The sequence below is a fragment of the Mytilus trossulus genome, chromosome 5 (assembly GCF_036588685.1).
Source record: "Mytilus trossulus isolate FHL-02 chromosome 5, PNRI_Mtr1.1.1.hap1, whole genome shotgun sequence".
In the NCBI taxonomy this organism is placed as follows: domain Eukaryota; kingdom Metazoa; phylum Mollusca; class Bivalvia; order Mytilida; family Mytilidae; genus Mytilus; species Mytilus trossulus.
Window position 1 is genome coordinate 56,876,984 of NC_086377.1, and position 6,000 is coordinate 56,882,983.

The 6,000-nt window shown below is 34.1% G+C and overlaps 1 protein-coding gene across 1 annotated transcript in view; it reads right to left on the minus strand.

The window, feature by feature from the left end:
- LOC134718949 (zinc finger protein ZFP2-like) overlaps window positions 1–1,828 on the minus strand; it is a 39,508-nt gene extending 37,680 nt beyond the window's left edge. Inside the window, exon 1 of the mRNA XM_063581819.1 lies at window positions 1,741–1,828. The gene's annotated coding sequence lies outside the window, so the exon portion shown is untranslated. The remainder of the gene's footprint in view (window positions 1–1,740) is intronic.
- Window positions 1,829–6,000: the final 4,172 nt, after the last annotated feature.

Consider the following 6,000-nt stretch of genomic DNA (forward strand, 5'->3'; position numbering starts at 1 on the left):
GATGTACGGAAAAGCATGATTAAAGCTCGTATGCTAACTGGTACATAGTACTTGGTACAGGCCGACAAATAACGTTGAAATTTAGCCAATACAAGATAAATGCAACTTGCCTGCTGTGTCTTATTATTATAGGGAGGATCAACCAAAACATTGTAGCACTTTTGCTAGATTTTTCAGTTTTCCACAATCTGCAAAACCTCGATCAGTAAAACCCAGAAGATGAATGTCGAGTCACTGACTAGAGACTTCTGTTATAAAATACATATCTGCCGCTTACAGCTTCTAAAGAACTTAAAAATCAAGTGAAATTCAAACGGAAGTATGTGAATTCAAGGAATAAATAGTATAGACAATGTACTTTTAGTGACTTTTGTACCTAATCAAGTATTTATTTTTTACTTATGTTGGATAAGTTGATTTTATGTCTCCAAACATGTACATTTTTTCATCCTGTGAATATTTTTCCATCCCCAATTAAATGGTATTTTTATCTCTTAACCTTTCCACCATATGTACAGAGCGGCATGTCTACTGGACCTTTTTTCTTTACACTATTTTATTTTATCGATTATTTTTACCTTTATCTTTTGTCTTCTTTTTTTCTAACTCATATTGTAATTAACTTTTAATAATAAGATAAGAAGCTTATACACAAGAAAGAAAAGAAAAAAGAAGCTATTTAGCGACAAGAAAAATATTCTTTTTGATTAAATATAAAATAAATATGCATTTAGTTTTTTTTAATATGCGGGCAATGAATTGATAATTTTCATTGTTAATGTATTGATAGATGAAGAAATTAAACATTTGTGAGGAAAGAAATCAGGAAGGGATTGTGTATTTTTTATTTACTTTCAAAAGTTTGAAGGATTTATTGAAACAAAAACATATAATATAATTTCCTTTTTAACTGTACAATTAATTTTCCCCGGATACCAACGTTAGCTGTGGCTGCACCCTTATAAGGTAATAAACAATGTAGAACATCAAATGAGATTAACGAGGCGCGTGTCCCTTGTTACAATAACATCCAATTAACACCTTCTGCCTGCCAGGAAATCTTTCTCCGTCCACTTCGGGACAACCTCATTTGAGTAGTCGATATTCCACCACCACATCTATGTACACTATTTTACACACATTATCGGTAATTATATAATACACTTGAGTACGGAGATATATCAATGTTTCATATTATCCTCTATGCATCATTGAATTAGCAATGTTTAAAATAATTTCCACATTATACGAGTATATACAGTACACTAATTGACAGGTATGCTCTCGGCACAACAACTTTGTTCACGCGTCAGACTATACAATTAGACGCGCCAGAATATACAATCATTGTAAATAGTGAACGCCTGTTGAAAACTCAAGATTGTCATTAATTTCCTTTAAAATGTGCTTCAATCAATATGCATAAACATGATAAATATCGTTAGATAAGACAATACACTATATAAAATGATGAAAAAGATCACATTTTAATTATGTGTTCCTCTTGTTTGATTTCAGTTCTTGTGTATTTCACAATTTGTGCATGCATTTTCTGGACAATGCGGATGCAAACACATAATGCATTTTGCAAGTTTATTATATCGCTAATTAGTGAAACCGTACCTATGGAACGCAATTTTATCATTTACTGTATTGACTTGTTGTACATACATTCAGAGACATATATTCAGGGTTCTACATCGTCAACATTATCTCCCAATTACACAAGTTCATACTCACAATCGTAGAAACAGGAGCCATTGTAGGGATAACGCGATGCCAATTTGGCTCTTGAAAATTCTGTATTCTGTAGGTGTCGCGGTTGACATTATACAATGCTGTATTGTCTCCCTTGTTATTATTCAAGTCTCGCGTGTCTTGAAAACCAATAAAGGAGTAGGTCCGGTAAGGGCCGATTTTGGCCTCAAATTTCAGATAATTTCAGGTTTATCAAACAAAAGATTTTGAACACTTTTTAACTCTTAAGCATGTTAAGTGTCTTTTTCAATTGATTCAATTATTTTACTTGAAAGATTTTAACTGATATACTCATGATCATTACCAAGAGTGCACGCACTGAAATGTCTCGCCTTCTTTACTAATCATTGACATTATGTTGATAGTCCTAGATATAAAGCTTTATGACAACTTTCACATAAATTTAACATTAACCAAGATAGCTAAACAAGGACCAATGAACCATGAAAATGGGGTCAAGTTCAAATGAACAATGCCAGGCAGACATATTCAGCTAGCAATGCTTCCATACAACAAATATGGTTGACCTATTACTTATAGTTTAAGAAAAATAGGCCAAAACACAAAAACTTAACACTGTGCAATGAACCGTGAAATTGAGGTCATGGTCAAATAAAACCTGCGGGACTGACATATAGATAATATATTTCCATACACCAAATATAGTTGACCGTTGGCATATAATATAAGATAAAAAGACCAAAACTTAAAAACTTAACTTTGACCACTGCATGAACCATGAAAATGAGGTCAAGGTCAGATAACATCTGTACGCTAGACATGTACACCTCACAATCATTCCATACAACAAATATAGTAGACATATTGCATAAAGTATGACTGAGAAAAACAGACCAAAACTCACAAACTTAACTATAACCACTGTACCATGAAAATGAGGTCAAGGTCAGATGACACTTGCCAGTTGGAGATGTACACCTTCCAGTCCTTCCATACACAAAATTAATAGCCCTATTGCTAATAGTATCTGAGATATGGACTTGACCACCAAAACTTAACCTTGTTCACTGATCCATGAAATGAGGTCGAGGTCAAATGAAAACTGTCTGATGGCCATGAGGACCTTGCAAGGTACGCACATACAAAATATAGTTATCCTATTACTTATAATAAGAGAGAATTCAACATTACAAAAATTCTGAACTTTTTTTCAAGTGGTCACTGAACAACGAAAATGAGGTCAAGGACATTGGACATGTAACTGACGGAATCTTCGTAAAATGGGGCATCTATATACAAAGTATAAAGCATCCAGCTCTTTCACCTTCTAAAATACAAACCTTTTACGAAGTTAGCTAACGCCGTCGCCGCCGTAGCCGCCTCCGGATCACTATCCCTATGTCGAGCTTTCTGGAACAAAAGTTGCAGGCTCGACAAAAACGCTCCAATTCAAGCTTAAATATGAAAAATCTATCAAATATACCAAAAACGTCACTTTTCAGATGGTTCTTGTCAAAAATGAAAGTGGCCACATCCGTTTTCATCCTCAACCTTTAAATAATCTGTCAGTGCTCTTAACTAGTTCATTAGCTACAGTACTATTAAAGAGCTTATCGTAAACTATTGTAATAAAATATATGAACATAGTGGTATATAGATATAGGAAGATGTGTGAGTGCCAATGAGACAACTCTCCATCCAAATAACAATTTAAAAAGTAAACCATTATAGGTTAAAGTACGGCCTTCAACACGGAGCCTTGGCTCACATCGAACAACAAGCTATAAAGGGCCCCAAAATTACTAGTGTAAAACCATTCAAACGGGAAAACCAACGGTCTACTCTAATCTATATAAACAAAACGAGAAACGAGAAACACGTATATATTACATAAACAAACGACAACTACTGTACAACCTATTTTTGGAGTGTTGAAAATTCTTTGGATGTTTTAGATAAATTAAGGGCTTTTGATGGTCCTTTTGATTTTTTTAATAGTTTTGATTTTTCTACTCTTTACACTACACGTCCACACTCATTTATTAAACAAAAGTTTTCCTATTTAATTAAATGGTCGTTTGATAAAGCTGAATAAAGATTTATTTGCAGCAACTCATTTAAAGCATGAAATTTATCCTGCTGAACTTACTTTAAATAAATAAAGCTAATACTAATAATGACCACTACCCTTTCCTCGATCTTGATATCTATATCACTAACGGAAAGCTGAATACTAAAATTTATGATAAAAGGGATGATTTTTCATTTCCTATCGTTAATTATCCGTTTTTAGATGGTGACGTTCCCTTGTCACCATCTTACGGTGTTTATATATCCCAACTTGTACGATTCGCTCGTGTTTGTAACAATGTTTTAGATTTTAACGAGAGAAATTTATGTATTACTGAAAAATTATTACACCAGGGTTTTCGATATCACAAACTAGTCAAAACTTTTACTAAATTTTATCATCGGTATAAAGACATCATTCGTAAATATAGCTCAACATGCAGACTTTTTATACGTTCAGGTATTTCACATCCAATTTTTTATGGAAATATTCTTTATAAAGCACAAAGGTGTCAGTATTCACCTCAGAAACTTACAAAACCTTTAAATAGACTGATTAAGAAGGGATATAATTACGATACTGTTGTCAAGTCATTAAAGATTGCATATTTTGGCGTTAATATTGAGTCACTGATAAGGTCTTTGCGTCGGAACTAAAGACATTTATTCTAAAAACAGTTGTTGGCATGACACGGTTTATGTTCTTCTCATATATGTTATGATGGTATGATACTAAACCCCTAACGGGAAGGATTGTGCCTGATGTTCATATGATGAAATCATAATCTTTCAGTCAGTTTAATTGAAGTCTGGAGCTGGCATGTCAGTTAACTGCTAGTAGTCTGTTGTTATTTATGTATTATTGTCATTTTGTTTATTTTCTTTGGTTACATCTTCTGACATCAGACTCGGACTTCTCTTGAACTGAATTTTAATGTGCGTATTGTTATGCGTTTATTTTTCTACATTGGTTTTAAAGTATAGGGGGAGGTTTGAGATCTCACAAACATGTTTAACCCCGCCGCATTTTTGCGCCTGTCCCAAGTCAGGAGCCTCTGGCCTTTGTTAGTCTTGTATTATTTTTATATTAGTTTCTTGTGTACAATTTGGAAATTAGTATGGCGTTCATTATCACTGAACTAGTATATATTTGTTTAGGGGCCAGCTGAAGAACGCCTTCGGGTGCGGGAATTTCTCGCTACATTGAAGACCTGTTGGTGACCTTCTGCTGTTGTTTTTTATTTGGTCGGGTTGTTGTCTCTTTGACACATTCCCCATTTCCATTCTCAATTTTATTTTTATTCTCTAATGAGAAAGGTAAATATGCTAGAAATACTTACTGGAGGTGTTATGAGATAATTGAAGCTGTTAACTTTCTCCTTGATAATATGCATATACGTTTTTGCAACACAGTTTATCAACAGGCTGTAGGTACCCCATGGGCACTAATTGTGCCCCTTTAATAGCAGACTTGTTTTTGTACTGTTACAAATGATCACAGATTATGACTAAACTAAATCCATTGGTTGTTGGATGTGTACGGATTGATAGTTTAGTCATAGATGCATGATTTTTTTATTAGTTGTTAGTGGCTGTGAACTAATTCTGTACACAGTCAGGAATATGACAGTTGTTATCCATTCGTTTGATGTGTTTGGACCTTTGATTTTGCCTTTTGATTTTGAATTTTCCTTTTTGAATTTTCGTCGGAGTTCAGTATTTTTGTGTTTTTACTTTCTAGCTACCAGATAACTGCGAGAACTCTCAGATCTGTTCATTGTGTCTTTTTGTGTCGGGATGTACAAGTACCCGACCCCGTCCACTTGTATATATATTTGTCCATCTGGTGAGTTAAACCTTTTCAACTGATTTTTACAGTTCGTTCTTATGCTGAACTTGTATACCACTGTCCCAGATTATGGGAGGGTTGGGATCCTGCTAACATGTTTAACCCCGCCACATTATATAAGTATGTGCCTGTCCCAAGTCAGAAGCCTGTAATTCAGTGGGTGCCGTTAGTTTATGTGTTACATGTTTGTTTTTTTACATAAATAAGGCCGTTTAAATAGTTTTCTCGTTTGAATTGTTTTACAGTGGTATGGGCTTTGTAAATTGTTAAAAGCCGTACGGTAACCATTATTCAAATTGTGATCTCTATTCTGAGGCGAAACACAAATACATTCAAATAACTCGTAACAAAATACACAGAAG